Raw genomic sequence first — 26,341 nt, 5'->3', positions numbered from 1 at the left:
AGGCAATCATATGATGTTCGCATTCTGGAATGCTGCAGAGACCATATAGATTTCTCATTGACAATTTTCGCCTAATAATAACGGAACATGTGCGTTTAATTTTGCATTCGTTAAATGATGACGTAAACTGGAATTTATTTACATTCTTATTTGTTAGATTTACTTCAATCTGGCTTCATTAAACTCGTGCAAGTAATTATTGTGTGCTGCTTTACCTACATTTGCTCGAATGCAGAATGTTCAACAAATATGCAAGTACGCAGTATGCCTTCACATACTTCGGCATAAACGAAACCGAAACTGAAACTGCCAATCAGTCAACCGGAGAGAGAGCGACGCGCTCCCAAAGAATCCCGCCGCGTCTCGACTCTCGCGAGAACGTCGGCGAGGAGGACCCGCCCATGCAGGCAAGAGTGCTTCCCTTCGCGATGGCTCGCCTGTGTTAGGGTTACGCTGAAACAGGTTCATTCCGGGATAATCCTGTACAATAACGTACCGACCGGTAATTAAATTCCATTCACATCGGCGCCACGCTCGCCTGGAGCCGTGCCAGGTGTTCCGATGGCACAGACGGTGGGGAAACGTGTGACGAAGATGTGACTTCACAGGGCTGTCTCTCCGGTGAGTGTTTATTTTCATTATCGAAACCGACGGACCGCTGTGGCGAGCGCAAGCTCTCGGCGATGTCGAACGCAGAATGAATGGGGCCACCCGCTTTTTCCGCGTCGCTAAAAACATGCTGCATGACTCATCATGCGGCGGCGCCAACGATCTGCCTTGCGCCTTGTTTTGTACCTAGCTTTATGTGCAGGCAGTCAGGCAGGCGCCTGTGCGGCTTCCGTGGGCCGCTCAGTTCGATGCTGTGTCTTATCGATTTTCGCGTGGGTCTCGCGGTTCCTCCTGACCCCCCGTTTTGTTCCTGCAATTGTTAACGAGCAACGGTTCTTTGTGAACCAAGTGCTGTCTTTTCACGCTGTCCGGTTGGCGCCGCAGACGTTTCCTGTACAGTTGAGCTGGCGCGAGTACCGAGCTACGTTGCCTAACAGCATTTATTAACGCTGCGCGACGTATGCTTTGAAAGCGCCACGGAACGCTTTGGTCGCGTTTACGAGCACCCTAGTCATTCTCTTTTCTGTTTCGTAGGCAGAAGCTGGCGCCGCCGAGATCGCCTTGGTGAATTTTGGTTTTGCGGTGGTGTTAGTGAACGTCGTCGGCTAGAGAAGGCGTACTTGCAATTTTTTTTCTTTAGTTGAATATAGTTCTAATTTTTGAGTTATCCCCGCGCATCCCTACGCTCGTATCGTTGAAAAACAACTGTAGAAGCTTTAACGTTTCTAATCTAGAGTCTGAGGTGCTTAATGACAGCCGCTTGTTAACAACGGCCCGATAAGATTTCGTTTCCTGAGCAAACGGCGAAGCAGCCATGCGGTAGCCATAGCAGCCATGCGAAAACTGCTTTGAGTTTGGTGATCTAGGCATATGCCATTTGATAAAGTCCATTGTGATTCGCGACGTTATGTTCTTGTGTGGTGCTGGCTTGAACTGTGCTCTTTTTCTGTTGTAACCAGCTGTTGTCAGCCTTTCTCTCATGTTTAAGCACTTGTTATTTTGCCTTGTAACAACTGCCGTGGCAGTAAGCGAGTGAAAAATCGAGTTTACCGTGTATGTAGGAAATTCCGCGAACGTGGTTGTCGTGTGGGGCATGTTCCGTGATGTTTCTTTGCTGTCTGATAAAGATCGTCTACGTTTTTCCTCTAAAGGTGGTATACTGAAAGGTGGTGACTGAAAGGAGTAAAATATATGCAAAATTTTCAGAACCATAGCCTAAATGAATACATTTAAAACCATTATGTGCATAGGTGAGCTGTCAAACAAGATCCCACGATCTCAGATGGGTACTGGTTAGAGCTAGTTGGTTACAATTCATGATCAATGATTATGTCATCAATGTTGCGCTTGTGTCTGTCGTGCTCCAGTTCTCGTTCCAAGTGGTGCACAAATAATATAGCCCACAATCTCGTTCACGTTGAAGGCCATATTGCGTATGCATCACTACCTTCGTCGTTGCTTTACCGTCGGCCGTGTTAGGATAACCTGCATAAATCCTTCAGATATTTTGGGACGGCAACCCATAATTTAGTAGCTGTACTTCCACCTCGCATGGCATCCTACTTGATTTATTTCGTAAAGTGTAAAATACTTTTCCTGTCTTTAGGTTCTCTGGCGCTGCATTAGACTTTTACGTTGTGTTTACATTTACTTGCGAGCCTGAGATTAGTGTACCAACTGAAACTGTTGTGTCTGTAGGACGGAAATAAGATTCTTGTTTCAAGCTTCTGGTAAACTTCCACATCAATGTGCCGGGTCTGGAAAGTTCCCTGGGGGTTCACATTGAAGAGGGAGGCGTAATTTTTGTGGATATGTGTAGACAAGTCGACCGGTGCGGGACAGTGGTAACTGGAGATCACCGCGAGAAACTTTTGGCCTTGAAGGAGCACTAACATAATTTTTGTTGTTTCTTGCGTTAAAAGAAAAACCTGGACCCCTAAACCCCCCTCCTCCAGAAAGAAAAAAAAAACGCTGACATATGCCTCAGAAAGGTATCAATAATTCAATATAATCGTTTTTCTCCAGCCGGTTTCGTTTCTACTGTGCCGTGACGTCATGACGCGGAAGGTGGTCACGTGGGACCAGGACGTTGCGACGTTTTAACACTCGCTGTGGTTCGCTTGGTCGCCTCCTATTCTGCTGTTCGTTGCTAGGGCCGATTTGGAGGCATACCAGGTGATCGAGCGAGCCGGTGCGAGTGTTAGAACGTCGCAGCATCTGCTCCCACGTGGCCACCTTCTGCTTCATGACACAATACTCGGATTCTGGGGTTTTCTTACGTGCCGAAACCGCGATTTGATTATGAGGCATGCCGTAGTGGTGGACTCCGGATTAAGTTTGACCACCTGGGGATCTGGGGAAGGAAACTGGGGCACACCTGGGAAAGGCAACCGAAACTGGCAGCAGAAAAGCTATTCTATTAGATTATATAGGGCTGTCAGGGGCCTGAGAGTATTTTTTTCTTGAATTTGGAAGTCTTGGATCATTATTTCAACGCAAAAAGGAAAAGAACAATCGGAAACAGCATTGTCTGTACGCCATTTAAAGGGGCCCTGCGACACAGCTTAAGTGTCGTTTTAATCGCTTAATTAACTAGTACTATGGGATGCGGCGACATCATAGCACCATCGTGTTCGCCAAAAGCAATGTATAATTTATTTGACCGTTCAAACCGCCTCCTGCACTGACCACGGCAATTTTCAAAAGTGGGAATGACCTGTGGTACACGTGACACTGATGCCAATGGCTGAGGAAAAAGTTGGGAGTACAGTGTACGTTAGCACGGAACATCGCGCAACGCTATTGAAGCCAAGACTGTCGTCCCAATGCGCAGTGAAAACGTCTGAACACGGGGCATACGTCAGAGCGTGCGGTAGGTTTTAGTACTCCTGTTTGCTTTTTTGTTTCGTTACCCATTCGCATGAAGGAAAGAAAATTTGGAGGACGCTCAAGCTTTGCCTTTAAGAGCGGAACGCGATAGCATTCAAAGATCCCCGACTGCTTTTCACGCTTCCCGGCAACTGCAGTTTATGTAACCGTAATGTTTACCGAGAAACGCCAGCGACGAATTCTTTGCACGAAGGCGAACTTTCTGGTAGGAACGCCGCCTTTTGCGTGGGCCGCGACGCGGCGGAGGCGAGCGCCATCTGGAATTGTTTCAAGGAAATGGGTGCGGCGCTCCGTGGACTCCGAGATATTCACGCGCCGGCGCGCGCAAATGGAGGACGCCGTGGCCGGTCTGTGTATGGTAGAAACGCTGAAAAGGGGTTTGTTTGAGCTCGCGATCGCGTATCAAAATTACGTTTTCTTGTATATTCAAATTACAATCCGACACTGTCACGTCTGTAAGTTGTAAGTGTAAATTAAGTGTAAATAAATGCACTGCAGTGCTACAGAAAGTGGTCGAGAAAATAAAACAACGTCGCAGGGGGACCTGACGCACGTTTTCGAACTTGTAGACACTCTCTCACACGTTTATTGCACGCAAAATAATGAAATTGAGCTAATATTGAGCTCCGGGAAGGACACATACTTAAAATCGGTACCGAACTTTGCCTCGCAACGCCGGACCATGTGTCATCGACATCGTCATGACGTCGTGACGCGGAGCAAAGTTTTCTGTCGTGCTGCCATAAGACTAGGTGTGATGACGTTGCTTGGGAAAAAAAATTAAAACGGCATTGGTGCGCGCGTTTCTACTGGTTGGGCTTGTGCGGGACAGATGCAGCGGTCGCAGGAACGAAGCGACCACTCCTTTCGAACCCGTTTACCATCCCGTCATGATGCACCCGCTTCCTCGGTATATATATTGAAAGCGAGAGTAGTCCAGGGAAACTGGTTATACTAAATTATTTGACAACTTTTCGCATGTGCCAATATTTTTTTCTGAGGTTCAGAGTGCTCGGAACTTGGCTTACCGCGCACAGAGTACTAAATTTCCTGTCAGTGCTCTTCGGTACTCCTTTAAAGGGCTGCTGCTGCTGCTGGCTGGAGCTGATGATGGTGATCTTCATCATGAATCGCCCGTTAAAAATTAGCTGTTTTTTTCCCGCATCTTCGCTTAACAGTTACAGTGCAGGCCTTTAAATAAAGCTTACCAGATGTTTAGTTTACGCGAGCTCAATTCTGTTCAGTGGTTTAAGTTTTGTTGGGTTTCATTCAAACACACACACACACCCACACACACATCTGAGTGGAGTTACTTTGTGGCAAGTGCATCTGAATATAGCCTAGTTCAAGAAATTGTACCATCATGAGCAGCACACTTGAGTTGAATACTTTGCAGGAAGAAAGGATGTGCAGCTTGTGTTGAACAAGGGATGCAGCATTTCAGCGCTCTGATGAAGTACCCCTGTCGACACGTTGGTTCGCGCTTCAGACATTCCGCGCTCCATCACTGACTTAATTCTTTGTGTTCCTGTGAACATCTGTCCTGTTTGAATTTTCGCATGAATTCTGCTTTCTTTTCTCATTCTTTTTTTGTCTTTTAGTTTTACTCGTGTTTTGTACAAGATGGTCGGCTGATTGAGATGTTTTCGTGCGCGTTCGCGTTCATGCTTCGTCTTTACCGTCCTGAAGAGCGAGTACGAAAGGTTGCAAGCAATGTCTCTGTTTTGGAAGTGTTGAAAGTGTCTACTCTCACTGTTCTTAAGTAGTTCCACAGTGAATCGTTAGTACTCGATTTGAGTGCCGGCCAACTGTAGTGCACAATTAATCTTGTTACCTTCGCCTAAATCTTAATCAAGGTCTACATGTTTCTTTTTTCCTGCTCGTTATTCGAGAGGGCAAAAAGTTTAGCGAATGGAAGGGCAGACAGGTTGGCCTAAGGTACATTCCTCTAGACAGCCATTCGGTGCTGAGGGAGGGGAAATGGAAAGAACAGGGGAATTGTTTAAGCGACGATGAGGACGGGGAAGAAGTGAGGCCAGATTACCAGGTCTGCTGAGAGCCCATATACCGGTAAAATTTAAATATCTTACCTCTCAATTCACCAGTTGCCTAGCCATTGTGGCAAACCAGTGTACACATTGAGCCAAACCTAAACTATTGTGTTGCTACCAGTTGCAGGGTATTCGTCCTGGGAAAAAAAAAAAACACCTTTCACGTCAACTATAGAGCACAAATTACCTCGCTCGTTTCCAAATTAAGGCTGAACAGTTGAGTGGACGACTTGCACTCAAGCTGGATGATTTGGTGACTTCTTTCTTCTTTTCCCCCCTCCTTTTAAGCCACAGAAATAGAATAGGCGTTCTTCATTCCTCTTGACTGTTCCTGCAAATACTCGAGTCTGAAATTTTGCTTGACATGCCCAGGTACCTTTTCCTTGTTCCTTCTGCTTGTACATTGGTGTCCTATTGCCAGAGCTTAAGTACTGGGAATGCGATTCACGAGCCAGATAGAGACACATACGACCGTAAAGCTGGATACTTTCTGAAACCGAAAGTACACCGTAAATTATTCTCGCGTCTTTCGCTGCAGTGTGCACGTGCCTGTAGTATTCTATTCCCGCTTGTGTGTACACAATAAAAAAAAGACAAAAAAAAACTGTGAGCCCCAGTAAGTTCTGTTCTTGGTCTTCTATTACGGTAGCGTGCGGGTCTACGTATTAAATAGTTAAATAGCAGGCCGTCTGGTATGGCCCTGCAGCCTGCTATTTCCTCGGCAAGGCATTAATTCACTCGTGCCACCAAGCGCGGGATTTGCTGGGCCGATAAGCGAGACCTGGTGAGAAGATACATATGCACTACCGCATCGGGCGACCCGCTTGCTCCCCTCTCTCTCTCTCTCTCTCTCTCTATATATATATATATATATATATATATATATACGTACAGTCGACCAAAAAAGTTTACGGACCAAGAGACCTGACAAAAAGCGGAATATCTCCGCAGCCTCCAAATGCAGCCTGATATTCCCATTTCCAGCCTGTACTGGTATATGCGAACAACATTGTGATGTACGGTTTTACTGGCTACTTTTAAAGGCTGCTCGTATATTTAGCATTTTCTGAGACCCCGTGGTCCGTAAACTTTTTTAGTCGACTGTACATACACACACATACACGTGTTCGCGCTTGAGTGGTTCGCCCGTGTCGTGTCAAGGAGAAGGCAGCGACTCGTCTATTCTGGTTTGAGGAAACGGTGGCTCGGCGCGTGTTCGGCCCTCGCCGCCTCCGGCGTGCAAATGTGTCTGCGGTTTTGCCGCACGGACTGCGGACAAATTGCCGTCCGACCGGGACCTCCGGGCCGGGGGTGTCTCCTCTCCGTATCTTCGGCGGAGAAGACGGCTTGGCCGTGCTCGCGGAACTGGCGTCGCGGTCGTTTACACCGGCCACGTCTGGTCTACTTCGGCGCTGTGTTTTGTCACCGGTCTGACGCAGAAGCTCGCACCTGGACTTCGCCGCCCCCTCTCTCTTCTTTCTTCGTTTTTATTTGTTCGATTTGTTTTGTTGGGCTATGTGGTTTTTCCGAACCTCTCCCCTTGTTGGTCGGCTGGACACGCCTTGACCTCGGACAAGAAGTACGAACTTTGGAGTTTTTCGGTGTACGCTTTTCCTTGAAGAAGCTAGAGTACGATAGGACAACTATACTCGCCTGTAGGCTATTTCCCTACCAGCTTAACGGTATCCTTAGAAATAGAAGTGTCTGTACACTAACAAACGTCATTGTTTAGAAGAAAGGTTCGCCCACAATATAGCACTGAACTTGTCCCGCGGCAACTACCCGTATATTTCAACGGGCGGATGTGCAGAGTGTATAGATGATCGTTTTTGTAAGCGGAATCCGCGCTTTCAAACACAGCTTATATTCATCGACTATAATTCAGTAACAGCGGTGTCTGTATAGTCGACGCCATAAAATGCGAGGTGACGAATTAGCCGCTGTATGCAAATGGAAGACAGTTCGTGTAAATGCGCCTCCCATTGCGTTCGGTCGTTTCCGTGACGTCAGCATGCATGGAGGCAAAACTCGGGACTATGTTTGCAACGCGGATGCTTAGAGGACGCGTGCAGCGCGGCTGTGTGGTCGGGGCTTGTACTGAAATGTTACATTGCCGCCGGTTAAGTCGTCGAATCTCGCCAGCACTAACGTGATGGCCGAAACTTGGAGGAAAGCTATATGCGGACGGCGCAACGAGAAACGGAACGCGAAATACCTACAGGAACGCGGCCGCACGCGCTTGCGAGCCGACTCTGCAGTAGCTAGCTGATAGTTAGGCGAGATTAAGAAAAGTAATGGGAGTTTGCCATGTGTAGAGCAGATTAACCGGCGGTATATGGTAGTAATAGAATGCATGCCAACATTGCCGAGGGAAGTGAAATTTTGTCGAAGACGCGGCTGAGGATCAGATGCGTATATATACATATATATATATATATATCGCGTGAAAAACTTTTCTGACTGCCCAGATGTTTCTTTGGCTTTTGTTTTAACTTTAGAGGAACCGCATGGCAACTGCATATTATAAATAAACATTTACTAAAAGAACAGTTTCCTGCTACCTAAAGCAAAATTACTTTCCGTTTTTAGCGGAAGAAACGTTCGCACTGTTTGAAGGGGGTATATGGCGTTGCATCCGCATTGAACTTTCGTCATGCCGCTGTAAGATACAGCGGCCGTTGTGGGAACCAAACGTAGCCGACCTGGCAGACTGCATGAGGACAAAAACGTACCGGAGCAAATATTCGCAGCGGGTTGAGGCACAGAAATGTGTCTGCTGCAGCTAAAGCCCGGATGCGACTCGGCACATTTTACTGGATATTCTAGATAATCATACCAGCCACAACCGTAGGGTACGCCCGCCTGCCAGAAGCGCTGGTATTCAAAGCTGATGGGAGCTTCGACGCGTCAGCGAGTGAGATAAGTGTTGGTGGGGGGGGGGGGGGAATGCAGGGAAGAAATGGAGCGGGGTCGTTACAGGCATAGATAACTGCACGATATGTTCTCCTGAGCATAATAAGCTCCTGAGCATAATCCTGAGCATAATCTCCTGAGCATAATGTTCTCCTGAGCACGATATAGATATGCTTTTAAAGAAGGGACAATACATGATATATGAAAAAAATGCTAGACGGCAATAGATACAGTGAAGCCCGAATAAAGGGGACATCAATGTAAATCATCTGCGCGTAGTCCTGTTGTTTTGTGCCTCCCCCTCGTGATCCTTATTTGCGCTGTTGTACTTGAGAATCGACGCCAACTAGCCCAAAATTCAGCGTTCTCCGAAATGATCATCGCGATGATGATCATCATAATAACAATCGAACGGCGCGTCTGCGCTATGCTTCTGTGGCCTATTATCAAACGCGTTTACCGCTACAGGGAGCGCCTCGTCACTGCTTGGGTTTCTTCTAATTACTCGTCTAAAAAGACCTGAGGTGTGAGGGCTGAGCGAAAGCGCGGGTACTGTTGGATCTACTTTCGCGTTTGGACGGCCTGCGGTAAAAAAAAAATGGCCGGAACGCGGCTAGCGCGTTCATTATACCAACCTCCAGTTTGTGGGCACGACCATGGGCACGACCGTAACTTAACGCCACCGTTGGAAACGACTCTGCGTATACGCTGCGTTATAACGCGTAATTAGGCGTCCACGCGTTTCCGCGGCCAACCGTTCTCCTCCCCGCCTGTCATTTCGCGCTTGTTTCGCGTTCGCCTTGGTTTGCGGTCCGTGATTTGAAAGAAGGAAAAAAGAGTGCATAAATGCACTTTAGCACGATATTTCACGTAACATACAGGCTGCGCTTGTGTGCCGTACGTACATCTGTGGACTTTGCGCTTTCTCGTGACGGGAAGTGTACTCCCTCTCACCAACTCCGTGCTGCGCAACGAAGGCTGGCTCTTGTCGGTGATCTCGCAGGCCACAGTCTACAAGTCACTCACTAACCAGTAAAGGGAACAAAGGTCAGCCATTCTGCACTGCTTATTAGTCCTTTCGCGAAGCTTCCATTGAGTATAGGTGCCTCGTGGAGGGCGGCCAGTGGAGGAGCTGGACCCGTTTTGTTATTGGCGGATGCGTGCGACACATGCGAGGTGTAGTGTAGCGATTGCTCACACTAATGTGCGTGCGTGCGTGCGCATGTATTTCCTACGTGATTTTTGTCCCCGTATACGATTCACAGGGTGCAGGCAGCGCTATCAATACTGGGAGATCGCCAGACGTGTTCCTATATAGCGCCAGGAGTCTCGGATCAGATCTGGAATTGAAGGTGGTGCGCGAAGGCCGTCGTTGATGGAACCGCGAGGTCACCGACCAACGCTCTTTCGACCCCCGTTTGGTGTGTCGTTTTTTTCTTCTCCATTGAGGAGAGTCACTTGTCATATCTGCGTGTATATGCACTCCTTTTGATTAGTGTTTTTTTCGAGGGGCGTTACGGTGCCGAGTGCGAGGTCGTGAGGGTGTTCTTTGGTGTGAGCTTAACTGGTGGGGGGGGGGGGGGGGAGGGAGGAGAAAATAAAAAGAAAACTCGCAGATTCGACGCGATGTCGGGATATAAATCACGCTAAGCTTGTAGCATGCAAGGTAGCAGCAGTAGCGAGAGACACGCGCCCAGACTCGCCGCCCGTAGCTGTTGGTTGTTTGCGTTACGAACATGGAGGAGATGTGTAATGCCTGTCGAGTGAATAACGCTGCTAAGAGATGTATGGCGCAGAGAAGTACGACACGTGTATATACCCCTCGTGTCCCAGTGGCGCACCCATTCTGGGGCATTGGTCAAGATTGAGCACGTATAACCCAGTGGCCATAGTCGTTCTATATACTCGGCGAAGCAGCAACCAGCGTGCACCCACAAAGTGTGTGTGTGTGGGGGGGGGGGAGGGGGGTGAAGAGGGGCGGAAAGCTTCGTTGTAACCCTTTCGGGCGCTGCGTACCCACTCGTACCCAGGAATTTTGGACAGTGCCCCTTCGGCAATCCGTTGAACTTCGCCGCAACACACCAGCGTAACTCATTGGGCAGCACTATCAGAAATTATATTTGAAAAGCCTAGTTTCTACAACTTTTTTTCCTCGTTAGCAGCGTCGAGTGGGTACTTCCTTGTGCTAAATGCGTACGTTATTACATTTACTTGGCACTTAACGTTGCGTTATAGCAGTGTTTTGGTCCTGACTACTGTTATAAAGTTACAGCGAAGTTTGGACTAAGTTCCGTAAATGCGTACGTTAGAAGGAAGCACCTTCTCGACGTTGCTAATTGAAACTTGTTCAATCTCGCCAATATTTCGAACTATGTAATTTTTGAAAATGTTGCCCTATGACTTACGCTTGTGTATTGCGGTGATGTTCAATAGATTTTCGAAGGGGCAACGTCCGAAATTTCCGCACATGGGCTGTGCACGCCAAGATAATGCGTCAACAGCAAAAGCAGTGGTCAATTTAATGGTATTTACAATGTGTCGGATACATCTTGAAACACTCTGGTTGGAATTGTGCTGCATGTTCTAATAACGCGTGAAATGTTTCAGTAAAATGAAACATCAAAAATGTAAGTGCCTGGATAGGTGCTAGACATGTTAGATAGCCTGCTAGACATGCAATAGCATATGTTCTTATATCTTATGTATCTTTAGTTGTTTTTCTCATGGAGTCCACATTTCGTGAACTTGACAAAACTCGCTAAAGAATTCGAAATGCTTCATCTATTATAATAATGAACGATATTTCTCTCTCTGTGTGTGTCGAGAGGGAGCAGTGCTGCGGAATATAAATTGCGCGAAATATTCTCTGACCCCTCCCCTTTGCGCGGGTCATTTATTGCGTTCTTTGTGCGTTTGTATGTGCGCTTCTCTGACTTCCAAAATATTTCTTGTTTTTCGGTTACACGCTCGCCCGCGTAATCGAGAATATACGCAGGCTGCGGCGACCACCGCCGCCGATCGATCGCCGAACGCGGCGCCCCTCCTACGTGGAATGCATAATGAATTCACGCGCATCACGCGCGCGCCTTTTTCTTTCACCTCCCGGCCGAGCGAGGCTCGCGTCGTGTTCTCCGACGCCTCATTCCAGCGCGCGCCTCCTTCAACGATCATTCAAGGCCGTCTCGGAGCGCCACCCCGACTGCGCGCACATTGCCCAATGGACTGCCCGCAGACGCGCGGCATGTTTGTCCGCGTACTAAATTAAAAGCGTGCGTGCGACAACTCGAGCGACGTTTTCCCGCTTTATACGAATGGATGGATGTTGCGAGCATCTATTTTGACTCGGGGTGATGGCTGATGCTAGTAAGCTCGTTATTTTAATCCTATATAGGGGTTCTGTGTAGACACCACAGCACGAGCGGGCTGTGGCGTGGGAGGCGTATACATACAAAACCGGTGGCTCAAGTGATGCACGTTCGTACCTGATTTCTGGATTTGGATCCAGTTCTTCCTTGGGGTCCCCAGATGTGTTGGATAGCTACTGCACACAATTAGGAATAACGGGCGTAGAATTCGTTGGCAATATATAGATTGAAACGGACGGGGGCCAATCAAAACAAGAGTTTTCCATCAGGGCATTGTGTTAATGTGATTTTCACCAGAACAAGCTATAGGAGCGATGCACGGTTTGCCCGCGTACATGTGGATGCTGCTTTGCGTGTATCTATTATAACTGCAGTGTTTGTACGTATGTATAGTATGCGGTCTGTTTTTGTCTCCGATTCTGAGCTGGCAGGGCCGCAACACTAACAGCAGGACGCGCGCGCGGATAGGAATCCGCCGCACTTTAATGCAGTCACACCTGAGACGTGTTCCAGAATACTTTTTTTTTTGTTTCCTGCTGGACGTTCCAGCTTACGGCGTATAAACTGGGCTCGCGATGCCAGCTTTGTTTCGAACTCGATCGGGCCCGTATATACGACCTGCTGCACGCAATTGCGAAGACGAAGTGTGCCTCCGCGTTTGCCCAACCGGCCTTGATCCGAGCTCATGTGACTCCCCAGCGTCCTTTTGGCTGTTGGCCACACGAGCGACCTTTTCGGTGGCCCCCCACCACTTGCGTCTGCGCCGCTCTCTAGTTTACACACTGGGGCCAGAAGATGATCGCGGTGGCGCGCGCGGGCGGTGTGCGTGACTTTTTTGGCGGCGCGGTCGAGGTTGGTCGCGAAATGTGGCGTGCCATGGAGTTGCGCCACTGAAGTTTGCTAAGGACACAAGTCTCCGGTTGCGGTTGTGCCGGATGCCTCCTTATCGTCCGGATGATCTGTTAACTCGTGTTGAATACAGGTGAACTTGTTAGTGGTAATGCGTTCGTTTTCCTTTCCTTTGGAAGCAGACCAGCTAGGTCTGCTAACAAGGCCTGCATAGTAGCATACTTATATATTGAAAAAAAAAAGAAAGAAAAGACGAGCCTACAAATGTTTGCCCTGCTCTTTTGCGTTCATTTACTGCTTTCTCCCTTAAAAAAGAAGTCAAGCTACGTGCACTTCTTCCTTGCGCGTGTATACTGTGAAATATCAACCTAACGCTTTCTTCCAGCAGCTCTTGCGCAAAATATTTGTACCTATAGATGTGTAACATGACGTATTGACTACTGTCTAGTCGTTCCCGCATTAAACAAGTTTTCGACACATTGCCGAAGTTCCAGAATGTTGGAGCAGCCATGTTTTGAGGCGTCTTTCGACGAATGGACCGATCCCAAAATTGTGAGCGCCACCTGCAGGGAAAACGCAGAACCTCGCTCCACGCCGCTTGGTTGGAAAACGCAGGCCTAGGCTGGCGACAGGACTGTGACACGCGTGCGCTTCCCATGGCATTTTACCGGAGGTGCTGTTTACCTCGTTTCGGTTCTGGCTGTAAAACCTCCTCGTGTTGGTATTGTTGAGATTCTTCAATCTCACCGCTGCCACCAATTGTTTAGAGATTAGAGTTCGGAATCGCCCCGCTACCACCATCGTTACAATTTGGCCCGGGTTGAAACTGACATTGAGATTTTGGAGCAATAGAGACGCCACCAGTCGGGCCCAGTCGTTCTAAGTGGGCTCTGAGAGGTGGTTGCGAGCTATACGTCAGCTATTCGCCAGCTATTCGCCATGCAGCTCTCTGCTTCTTGTATCATCATCAGCCTAGTTACGCCCACTGCAGGGCAAAGGCCTCTCCCATACTTCTCCAACTACCCCGGTCATGTACTAATTGTGGCCATGTTGTCCCTGCAAACGTCTTAATGTCATCCGCCCACCTAACTTTCTGCCGCCCCCCGTAAATAGTATGCAAATACGTGTATGAAGGCTCGTCGGTTTTTGCTCCCAAGTCCGAGACTCCTGCTCTCTTCTGGTTGAAAATCGCAACGTCGGTCTCAGCCCGGCGGTTCCAAGACCCAAATCGCAACAACGTACTCAGCCGCGTCGTGCGATGCACTTAACGTTGTACCGCGCCGACCTGCTGGTATTAGCGTCGCCTCGGAGGCACTTCCGTGCCGATTGCGGCCGATCCGCTGCCTCTGCGGGCCGCGCGCGCAGCCGATACATCTGGGGCAGCCTTGATTTCGCCCTTGTTCCGGGGCCATCCGCCGCCGCCCCCGAAGGGATCGAGCTAGAGTGCCGCTGCACGCCCGGACTGCACGCACGCGGGCACACGCTCGTGCACGGGGACGCACGTGCGGTGAGGATTCGGCACAGCGCGCCACCGCATAGCGACGCGCTCCACCGGTTACGCCACGGACAAAAGAAGGAAGACCGCGCCTGAATTAGCCGCCGCCGCTGCTGCTCCCTAGATTGGATTAATGATTACGGAGTCTGCAACCTGCGCGCGCAGTTTGGTCGCTCGCTTCATTCTTTGCGCTTGTTTGCTCGTTCTTTTATCGCGTGCTGTCGCAGCGGCGGGGATTAAGGGAGAAGGGGTGAGTGCGCCCCGTCGCATCGCGGGCATGCCGCGCATTGTGTGTGTGTGTGTGCCGAGAGAAATCGGGCTACCGCCTTAGGGGAGGAGCCGATTAGTGTGCGGGCTAATTGGCTGCCCCAAAGGAGGGGACGACTGCACAGCGCCGGCGAGTCGTTGTTGCGGAGATGACGGCCTGGATGATGGGGTCACGTGCGCGTATAACGACGTGCCGGGACGTCACAGACCGGCGGCCCGGGATGCGCGGTCCGTGATTGTATTAAGAAATTACGCGGCCTCTTGTCAGTATAGTGGGTCGGGTAGAACAGAAGAGACCTGCCGTAAACGGGTCGATTAACACTGCAGCCGATGGTGCGTGGTTTCTCATATATGATTACGACGGCGCAAAAAAAAAAGTAATGAGAACCAAATAAAGACACAATTACCTATAATGGCCGGACTGAGCTCTGTTCTCGAATTCGGCCCGTTTGCTGCATACGCTAATGTTTCGGTACGCATTGATGCTGCGCGCGACTGACGTGGTAGTTTTGTATGCGCACCGATGCGCGCAGTGTAATTGGCGTTCTCGTATCCTCGTGTTTAGCGTGTGTGTAGCGGTTGCCCGAACATGTACGCTCTAGATACCCCCTTTTACGTACCTTTGAAGGGGGCACGGTTTTCTCGCATCTGTACTCTCTATAATGCTGCTATATGCGAGGGTTGTATCAGCAGTGCAGTGTTGTCTATAGTTTTAACGCGCGAGCTATAGTTGACCTTTCTTTATGGCGGCCCATCAAGGCTCTGATATCTAGAGTAACCGGAACTAGAGGTGGAAATCTAACGCGGGGACAAGTAACAAAACATAAAGCAACAGCTCCAAAACGGCATGGCAGCTATCGGGCGCATAAAGCACTGTTGTCACCCCGCTTTCGCGCTGTTTCTTCCCCACGTGCACCCCGCAAGCGACAAGTGAATGTTTGAGTGTTACGGAGACGAAAAAGTGCAGTTCTTCTTTAGTTCAATTTTGTTCTATAGTGTGCGGCAATTTACAGCCTTAAGAAGAGGTCAAAAGGCGACAGTGCCCCTGACTATATACAAGCACTGTCGTCTATATAGGCAGGCACCCCGCGTGCTTCCCGTTTATCGCAATCGCGTCTGGAGCGTGTCCAGTTTCAGGCGGCGGCGTTGTATATATACGTCGGCCCGCGGCCCGTGCATGCCATCCGTAAGGCCGGCTCTCTGTAACGAGCAGCTAACAGAAACCGGGTAGCGGAACTGAACTCAAGGCTCTGTCCTCGTCGGGCCGCGTGTATATGAATTACCAGGCCGTTTGCTCTCCCACGCCGCGGCGCTGGTTTGTAAATACTATACGGTTCTCGTCGCGCCCCGGAAAGCCGTAGGCAGCCAAGCCAAGAAGGGCTGCGTCGTCGTCGTTGCAGTCTCTGGAAGACACGCCTTCCTTTGTCTCTGCTGCTGCTGCTGCTGCTGCTGCTGCTACACTGTGTGCGTAGTACGTGTCTGCACGAAGTGTGTCTTGCACTGTAGCGTGTAGGACTCGCCGGCGCCTCGGGGCGGGTGCGCGCGACCTTGTGCGTCTATGTGCGCCTCGTTATTGCTTTTTCCTGCGGTGGCGGATCGCGGGCATCGTCAGACCGCGCATCGCTGCGTGTTGATGTCTACACGGCGCAACGCAGCCACTTGAGAAACGGGGCCGCCGCGCGGCGGACGTGCGTGATGTAATGCGCCGTACAGCGTGTCGCCCTCGACGATAGCGTTCGTGTCAGTGCGAGCTGTATAGGGCAAATCGGCGTTGTGGCGCTGGCGGCTCTGATTTCTCTCCTTCTCCATCGGATGTCGGGACGTTTCCCACGGTATACGCAGTGGGACCTCGTTACTTCTAACAACAGCGCCTCTCTGCGTTCTTTATTGGTGCTTCTGCGCGTTGTGTGGGGTCGGTCGCCTTCATAACGAAGCGCTTGGTGGGGCCTCCGAACTTCGGTGTAAAGGTCGCTCATCGCCGCTAGCAATAGTGTGTAGGCTAAACGTGTTCAGCAAAAGAAAACCTTTATTTAACAACATGAATTCAATGGGTACTTAGTGAAAGAAGCCACTTAATTTTCTTGTACACACTTAGTACGACAAAAATACGCGACTGCAGCCTACCTTATGACATGAAGGTTCACAGAATGCTAAGAGAGAGAGAGAGAGAGGGGGAAAGGGATATCTAGTGTAAGTACCGGCTGGCTGCGCTGTGCTGGGGAAAGGGGTAAAGGGAATAAAAGGAGAAGAGAAAAGAGAATGTTAGAGTCGCTCGTCAGTGTTCGGCAGTATACGGCCCACTGGGCGAACGTCCGGTGGTTATAGTATAGCGGCTTACGGGAGCTCCGCTACCATGTAGCCCCTGCGGAGTTCGGGCCCTGCCAAGTTTTCTTAGTCGCAGTGTCAACGGGCGCTGGTAAGGCGCCAATTTAAGGGGATGGACCCACCGCTGTGTGTGTTCGTTGAGGCAGCAAAGCAGCCTTCGGGGATGCCTAAATTGCTTCGTTGTGCAGACAAATTCGCTATAGCGGTCTTCACTCTAGAGTCGTTCGCAACGCACACGAAATATGAGAGTTCGGCCGGGACATACGGAAACCTGGGTTGTATTGGTCAATTCGTTGTAGAGGTGTTCGACTATACAACGCTGCCTCCATATAGCTGCCACAGCATCATAAGTTTTTTTGTATGGGGAAGCATTTTCTGTACACAAAGGTATATAGCAATTTCGCTGATCAATAGACATGCCTCGCAAACGACAGTGACAAAACGCTCGAGTGCTCTTACTAGTGTAGCAGTTCTGATGTTTTACAGCTGTAAATGCGGCGTCCCTCTTCTGCATTTTGCGTAATGGCGAAATTAGTCTGCTCTTTCTCCCAGATGTTACCTATAGCCAGTCTATAGGAGTAATCTGTAGGCGTTTTGTGAAGCCTGCGGATTTGCTGCAGACAACCGGTGGAGTTCTGTACCTTTCGCTTTGTTTCTGCACTTCCTTCGTTCTTGCTCAATTTCCTCGCATCGTGTGCCAGCCCACTCCGATCAGCACTTGTGGCGTTGTACTGTTTGTCGACGGGTGGCTAAGAAACCCGTTCGGAAGACTGTGAGCCATGAAAAATGAAGGAAGAGTTTTTAAGGACTTCAGCCTGTATGCAGTATGTAGACTATATTTACAACCATGTAGGGACAAATCTGTTACAACTTAAGAAATGAAGCCAGTTTAGACCGTCAAAAATTACAACGGTTGACTTTGCTTGTGCAACATACCGTCGATATGGCGCAAGTGCTAGGGTCTGGAGCTTCTGTTGCTTTCGCATCACTTTGACCGCGTGTTTCCCTTGCCTTGCAATGTCGCCCATCGTATTTTGAAGCCGGATGACGTGTTCATCTGCCCTGCTGGAATTTCTTTAGCAGTTCAGTTGTGTTCCCAGTTCGAATGTGAGAGGGATGGTGTTGTAATGGCGGAGGCGTCGAGACGTTTGTCTGTGTGGTGCTCCGGCGCCGTATGTTAAATCAGAACCCGACACTGCATAGCCTGCCGCATTTCGTGTGTTCCTTTTGTGAAGATTACTTCAGTTCTTGAAGGCAAGAGTCAAAAACAGCTTATACTCGGTTCCTAATTCGTTGGCATTGAAAGTGTTTCGCAGTCGCACCGGCCGAATGGTTAAGCAGTGCCACGGAGCACGCAACAAAGAAAGTACTTATTAATAGAACTTTCTTGAACCGCGCTATGCAAAAAATTAAAAAAAGCAAACGACTTTGACACTTGACCTCCAAGATGTCTCCCAAGATTGCCCGATCTTTGAGGCCATGCTTGACAATTTCGCGGCTGGTGGCAGCAAGCCACCTTCCGCGAGGCGCCGTGTTGAATGAAGCGGCGCGTTCCAAAAAGCATCCATTCAACGCCCTATGTGCGCCGTCAGCAACAGGTGCACGGACACATGCGCCTGATGAAACGGGCGCCGTCAGGTCAGGCGGCGCGGCGGTCTTTTCGCCGCCGCGCGTCATGCGAGCCGGATGCCCAAATTTAGACCCCTTTCCCCGGACGCCCGCCAGGACGACGTCTTATTTTCGGGAGCACAGGGGAGGAGGGCGCCGAATTCCCCCCTCCAACCAGCTTGGCGTTTATACACATACCACCGCGTGCGTGCGTGCGTGCGTGCGTGCGTGCGTGCGTGCGTGCGTGCGTGCGTGTGTGTGCGTGTGTGTGTGTGTGTGTGTGTGTGTGTGTGTGTGTGTGTGTGTGTGTGTGTGTGTGTGTGTGTGTGTGTGTGTGTGTGTGTGTGTCGAGAGTCCTGCTCCATTCTGAGCTCTTCCGGGATGCTGATTGGGTTCGCACTGCGGTTCGCCTTTAAGCGGACACCTCTGTGCCCTCCCTCCCCTCGGCCCCCTCTTCGAAGTGGGCGACAGCATGATAGAGCGCGACGCATGGAGCACCGCGGGCAGCGAGCTTTAGATGCGTGTACCTAATTCGAGGCATTCGGTGAGCGCTGTGCAGCGTCGTGTATGGGGTGCTTATTTCTCTGGCCGCGCATTTCCGGCTGACGGTGCCTTCACAGCCAAGATTTGGCGGCGCCGTTCTCCCCTTTTTGTTACATTACTCTGTTCTTGGTGCAGTGATCGAGCACTGTAGGACACGTCCTCTTCCATCTCTCGCTAACCGGCCGTTGCTCGGCCATGTGCACAACCGCCTAGTCGCTGTTGTTTATGCGTGCTCTCGAGAGCCCCCCCCCCCCCCCTACCCTCATTGTTGAAACGACTGAGATGCGTCTGGCTGTCGTCGTTAGGTAGTCAGTACTAACTACAATAATTAACGTACTTAACACGCAGGTTTGCAGTCGCTCTTCGTTCCCCAGGCGTTTGTGGAGTCGTCGTCCTTGAGAGTGCCGCGTAATCGTCGCGTGTCATGCGGACGCGACCTCTTGAAAGCCTGACAGTAAGCTGGAGGTCCGGTGCAAAGAGCAAGCGAGCGAACGCAGGAAGGAAAAGAGAGAGAGAGAGAGTAAGAAAATTGCTCTGTTAGACGCTCGCACTGGAGCGAGTCATGACCTGTACCGCCGTCACGTTCCCTCTTTGCCGACGAAGGCACGTGTGCACGCCTTTGGGTTGTTCTCGCATCTTAGTTGTACCGCGCACTGCTTTTCATTTTCCTTTCGGGAAATTAAAGAGTCATGGGTTTGCCTTTTCTCCTATGTGTGTGTCTATCACGAACGCAACGGCTATTGCGAACATGTACGCACGTTGCTTGCGTGCGGGCTGTTTTTCTCACGCATACGGAAGGAAGTGCGGCGTTGCATGAGGCTATGGCCAAGTGCGGATTTCGAGTCCGTGTTGAAGGCGGCTGCGCCTTGACATCAACAGAAACCGTAGGGTCGAACTTTGTTTTTCTCTGTCTGTGTGGAGGTTCTAGGGGAGAATGCGGCTCGTCCCTATCAATGGACAAACTCTTGCCTTTGCTTCGTGTTGTCGACAAATTTCGACTTCGCCCTGCCATCTGCTAGCCCCCTGGTTAGCTCAGATGGTAGAGCGGCTGCCCCGGAAAGGCGGTGGTCCCGGGTTCGAGTCCCGGACCAGGACGAATTTTTCTTCAACTATGAGGCTTTTCTTTCGAGAAACCCGTATGGGTTTCCTTTGTAGCAACTGCTACGAACGGGTGGATGTCTCATTTTCCCTTTATTCATTACTTCTCTCCACCTTGCGGGTTTCCGCAGAACTAATTCGTCAAACATGAACCTCAAAGGCTACGCTAATATACCGCCGGCAGTTTGCTGTCAAAGCTCGGGGCGTTGCCTCGGCGTTCCCTATAGTTTCCTTTTTTTTCGTAAGGGTGAACGTCCTCCTTTGCTATACGAATGGCGCTTTTCCAGCAGTGCCGTCAATAGAAACCGTAGGGTCGAACTTTTTCTGTCGTTTCGGTCGTTTTTTTTTTTTCTGTTCTGTGTGGAGGTTTTAGGGGAGAATGCGGCTCGTCCCTATCAGTGGACAAACGGTAAAGTTTCTTTAAACGACGTCTCGAGTAAACCCTGGAAACATTTGTATCTATGCCCAACAGTGACAGAGAACGCTAGGAAAGCTGTAACGCACGTGCACAGTTTAGCCGTGACTGCAGTGCATGAAGGATAGCGGTGCGGTCGCTGTGCTTTTTGTGAGGCATCGGTCGTAATGCATACCTATACGTGCGGAAGCTTGTGGTTACTAGCGCTGACGAGTATTGTCAGATAATCTCTTAGTGCAACTTGACTGCAGTAACCACATTCGTCTGTGCACACTGAGAACTGAAGGGATCTTTTGCGTAGAAATGTTATCGGTAAAAACTGTTCCCGATCCAGATCAGCAGCCCTCCCTCTTCCCTATTTCTCTTTCTCTCTCTCTCTTATTGCGCGAGTATGGAAAAACCAATGCGGAAGGTGTTTCGCTGAACGACAATTCAGTTCAGTGTCTGGTATACAATTTAATTGAGGTTCTCTGATTATTGTCAAAAGGCACAGCAGGGGCCGCATATGTTCCTGTTATCTTTTGGTAGCCTCAGTGGGACGTACAGTGCCTGGCGCGGCTGCTTCCTAGACTGCCGTCTTCGCAGTGCGCTCGAGAAACTTCTGATGTGAAAATAACGGGGACGAGGCGCACCGCTACTGGCTTCAGTCGCCGATAGAAGCGCGCGGATAGGGACATCTTGAAAGCGAGAAGAAAGGGGTGTTAAGCGAGGGGCCCGGTTTTTATTAATCATATCATATGAGAAGCCTACAAACAAAGACACCGAGGGAAACATAAGCGAAATTACTTGTGCTCATTGAATTAAAGAAAATGATAAATTAATGGCGATGAAAGTGAATGGGGAAAAAAAAAAACTTGGCGCTGGTGGGGAACGATCCCACGTCTTCGCAGAGCATCGCACGCGTAATGCGAAGGCGTGGGATCGTTCCCCACCTGCGGCAAGCTTTCTTTTTTCATCCGCTTTCATCGCCATTAATTTATCATCTTCTTTAATTCAATTAGTAAGTACAAGTAATTTCCCCGTGTGTTTTCCTCGGTGTCTTCGTTTGTTGCCTTCTCACGACGTCTTTAAAGCGGGCCGCTCGAGGGTACGGCACCAGCACTCCCGCGATTTCTGCATCCGCGGCACGCTTGTTGTTCTCGCGAAGCCTGCAGGCTGCTGCTGAGCCACGAGGTCGCGGGATCGAATCCCGGCCACGGCGGCCGCATTTCGATGGGGGCGAAATGCGAAAACACCCGTGTACTTAGATTTAGGTGCACGTTAAAGAACCCCAGGTGGTGGAAATTTCCCGAGTCCCCCACTACGGCGTGCCTCATAATCAGAAAGTGGTTTTGACACGTAAAACCCCATAATTTATTTTTTTTTGTTTTTTTTTGTTTTTTAAAAGCCTGCAGGCTCGCTCTAGTCATCGCGTTGTGCTCCCTCGTGTACGCGGCAGTCAACAACAACAACGGAAAGAGAAGAGCCGAGCGGGCGGGCGCCATGGGGGCGCCATAAATTTCACGGGCTCCCGCGCAGGAGGCGAAGACCCGGATGTACCCAGTCCAAAATACTGCTCCGTCATTTCCCTCGTCCCAAAACCGGATGGGCTGTGCGCGTCGTCAACCAGGCTGTGTTCCTGACATCGACGCTATAGGGGGCGCGTGGCTTTCGGTGGTAAAGATAGGGAAACGATGGAGCACGTTTTATTGGAGTGTGAAGATATCTGCCGGACGGTCAATTTAGGCGCCTTTGACCTCCTCGAAGCTCTTGGGTTGATCGAGAGCAGGGGGAAAGTAGACATGGTCGCAGTAGAGATGAGTACGAAGCGATTCGAAGATTGCTGGAGGAAAAGTAGGAAAACGACAGACAACGGAGGTACACAAAAATAAAGTTACCGATGGGGCTCAGAAAGTTTGGTACAAGAGCCTGGTGGCGCAACCCATCGCCCCGTTCCTAATGGGACGCTCATATAGCATCCATCCACCCATCCATCCATCCATCCATCCATCCATCCATCCATCCATCCATCCATCCATCCATCCATCCATCCATCCATCCATCCATCCATCCATCCATCCATCCATCCATCCATCCATCCGTCCGACCGACCGACCGTCCGTCCGTCCGTCCGTCCGTCCGTCCGACCGACCGTCCGACCGTCCGTCCGTCCGTCCGTCCATCGGGCTAGAATTTCGACTGGTATTTAATTCAACCAAAACTAACTTTATTGTCTTTACCTCACATCAACGATTCTGTTCCTGTACCTTCAATTTGCTTGCCACAGTACTCGATCGAGGCTAGCGATGATTGCATGTATTTTGGCGTCAGATTAGACAGAAACTGAAACTTGATTGCCACGTTTCAGATGCAAAAAATATGTCCTCTGGTATACACATACGCATACGAGCTCGTCCTTCTCTCTTTCTTTTTTTCACGTACCATTCTCTTATCATTGTGTCATTCATTCACTCATTCATTCATTCATTCATTCGCATAACTACTGTGTAATTACATTACATGTACTCATTTAGCGCCACTACAAGTCGTTCTGAACAGAGCAGTCAACATAACCTTTTAGCTCATACTACACCATTGCCAAACAATTATTACAAGCCAATAATATCCTTACAGTGTCCGACATCATTAAATATAATCCAGGTATCTGATTATTTAAGCACATAAACAATCGATTACCTTTTTCTTTCGTTCAATCTTCTTCTCTAGACAACACTAATAGCACAAAATTTGTTCTTAACAAGAACCTCACCTTGCTCAAAGTCCGAACTAACTACGGCAAGCAAGCTTTTTATTTTGGCGCTGTTTTATTATGGAACTCACTACCATTTGTTTTAAAATAATGACAATACACTAACTTATTACAGAATTTAGAAAGTCCCTTTTGAACCAATCCATTCCTACATAACATTTTTGTAGATATCGCATAATGCGTGCATTTGCATTACCTTTTGTAAATGCTATAGTTTATTATATTGCGTTTATTAACCACGTGTGAAATTGTTAAAGCATGCCGATTTTCTGTTCAATTAGTAAAAACTTGTTCCGAAGAAATGCGCGCAATTAAAATTTGCTGGCCAACGAAAGCACGCGTATAGTAGTGCTTGTTGGTCGGCCGTGCAGCTCATGTGCGACAACCTTGCATAACAATAGCCTATACTTTATAGTATAGAGACTTCATGTAGGCTCATAACGACGCAGAAGTACACAAGTACATAAGTATGTGAAATGGTCACGTTGAAGCAAACGTACAAAACGCAGTCATTTCAGGCAGCGCCAGACAGCCGCGCGTGTGCCCGTATACAGCAGTGCTAAAACGCTCGTCTAACGTCGTTAACGCTGTCGGCACTTCCCAATATCTCGCGTCACATCATTCCTGCAGCGGGGTCAGCGCTAGTGGCGAACAAGCCCCTCACGTTGTTCCTTTACGTTGACCCCCTCCCCCTTTCTCTCTAGCCTTCATTCTCACTCCTCGACCGATGACCGACCGTTCGAGGAAACGGCGGGTGTGAAAGCAAGTTCCTTTACTTTCCACAATGCCTGCGAAAGTGAGGATGCGAAAAACTTCCTAGTGCGCGCCGGCTCTGAACGAGTTGTCCTTATGTCCGCGCGCCAAATGGCTCCGGGCAGCGTGTGCGGGCTCCGACGGCTCGTTGAACGGAGAAAAAGACCCTTCCTCATTGCAGTTTCCATAGTAGTAATTCCCATCGGTAGACGAAATTCGAATTCGGGTGTACACATAGACCTTCGTCGCCGTTATGTATCTGCATATAGACGAGAACTTCGAACAAAAAAATAAACGGCGCATCGTGGCGATTCGGGGCAGTGCCGCGCTTGCGTGTATGTCTCGCTTGAAATGGTATTGCCCCTTCGTCGCCGACCTGCGAACGGGACAGACACACGAAATCGAGGCACGACGCTCCTAATTTGCCGCGTTTCCTGGACCGCCTCTCCTCACTCGCCTGCACGCACAGTACGCATCTTGATCGCATCTCATCACACTCAAAAGATGCGCGTGTTGCGCAAATGGACGACGGGTGGGAACGCAGTTTGAAAGTGTGGCGATGAGGTGGGCACACATACGCACACACACACAGCGCGACACAGTCGGATAGACGGCGCTGTCCTCTTCATTGTCTGAGAAAGGTGCACCCTTCCTGTTTGTGCTTTCTCTCTCTCTCTCCGCCTTGCCTGCGGAAGGAGGGAACAACGCTTTCTCGCGCGTCTGTCTCTGGCGTGTGTGCTTGCGCGTTGATGCAGTGCTCGGCGCGGCGCGGAACTAAACGAGAAACGCCTCCTGCCATCTCCTGCCGCGCTTGTGTGTGTGTGCGTCTGTACACCGCGTCGGCCCAGAACACGCGTGCCCACGCTTGTCCTAGTTAAGTCGCTGGGTGGCGCTGCTGCTGCCTGTTGTGGCGGCGGCGGTGGTGGTGCTATGGCACTTTGTTCTTATACACTCCGTCGGGCCTCTGCATGCATGTACCTGTTTACCGCGCAGATGAGCTGCGCGGTGCCCCTTGCACGTATAGAGAGACCTATGACTGCTCTGTAGCTCTTCGGGCGTTCGGGAGCAAATCCAGCGTCCCACGCCGCGTGCAATCTCTTCCTCTCCTTCGCGAACGCCGCTTTGGGGCGGAGAGTCGTGTAAGCCGTGGACGAGAGCGTCTATCGTGCCGTCGGGCGGATTGTTCCGCGCCTTCTTTTTTTATCTTTTTCTTTTTTTGCTCTGGGCTGCGCGCGCGATTACGGCGTGCCTGCGCGTGCGTGATGGACGATGGACGACTTGTCAGAGCCGCGCGACCTGCCAGCGACTCTTGCCCAGACTGCGGCACGTTTCTCGCGGCTCTGTTGCGCCGGCGTTTCGGTTCGGGTAGCTTTGACGCCTTGTAGAGAGACCGCTCAGTTTGAAACAGTAGTTGCGGTAGCTGGCTCGCCGCGGCATTGGAACGCGGTAGCCCGCGCGACGCAGGGATGTTTCGTCCTTCGCTGCTTATCGTGCAAGGACTCTCGTGCCCCATTTTTTTATGCGAAGCATATTACGAGGGCTCAACCCAGCTCCTCAGGCGCGGCGGTGACCATGAAATCACGTGACACCGTGACGTCACGACAGAGGAGAAGTGGCTTTGGCTCAACGCTTGCAAGACGGGCTGGGTGGGAATCGAACCAGGGTCTCCGGAGTGTGGGACGGAGACGCTACCACTGAGCCACGAGTACAACGCTTCAAAGCGGTACAAAAGCGCCTCTAGTGAATGCGGTGTTGCCTTAGAAACGCGCTGTTTCTAAGGCGTGCGTCTCTTGCTCAGGCGCACATTTCGTTGCCGCGCCGAACGCTGCTTTGCTCGACGCTCACCGCGTCCAATGCGGGGCGCGTAGTCGCTGCCCTGTAGCCCATTGTCTTACACCCCTTGGCGGGTCGACGGGAACGCTGTCGCGTTCCACTCTTGAAGGCGAAGAAGTAATGCATGAGTTGTTTCTTCGTCTAGCCGAACCAAATATAGCCAAGCAACAGCAGTTCACCAGGCTAAACAGTGGTTCAACAACTAAAATAAAGGCTAGTATGCTTCGCATCCTGGGCTTAACCTTACCTAAGCCACAGCCATTTTTTTCTTCAATCTGTAGCGCGTGGTTAACTCGTCTGCGGCAACATAACTGAAGGAAGAAATCGATCGAAAGCGTTTTACCAGAGACCTCCGCTCCGGGAAATAGCACAGAAGGCGTTGTTTGCGCATTGGCTACAGTGCGGGTAGCTTCGATGAACGTGCGAAAGGCCTAGCTATCAATGTGCACTGTACGCCATATGGGGCGAAGTATACTGACAGGTGCCATTTCACTTGCTTTGTAGATAATAATGCGCGCGTTGTCATGAGTGGGACTTTTCTGGACAGTGACCTGAATCTGTATGCCATCGTACATGCTA

At 50.1% G+C, this 26,341-nt stretch overlaps 1 protein-coding gene across 1 annotated transcript in view; it reads left to right on the top strand.

Moving 5' to 3' along the window:
• The first annotated feature begins 364 nt into the window (after positions 1-364).
• Positions 365-26,341, top strand: part of LOC139059144 (uncharacterized) — a 114,373-nt gene continuing 88,396 nt past the window's right edge. Inside the window, exon 1 of the mRNA XM_070537127.1 lies at positions 365-621. The gene's annotated coding sequence lies outside the window, so the exon portion shown is untranslated. The remainder of the gene's footprint in view (positions 622-26,341) is intronic.

This window comes from Dermacentor albipictus, chromosome 4 (assembly GCF_038994185.2).
Source record: "Dermacentor albipictus isolate Rhodes 1998 colony chromosome 4, USDA_Dalb.pri_finalv2, whole genome shotgun sequence".
In the NCBI taxonomy this organism is placed as follows: Eukaryota; Metazoa; Arthropoda; class Arachnida; order Ixodida; family Ixodidae; genus Dermacentor; species Dermacentor albipictus.
This window is presented reverse-complemented; position numbering and strand designations above follow the sequence as displayed.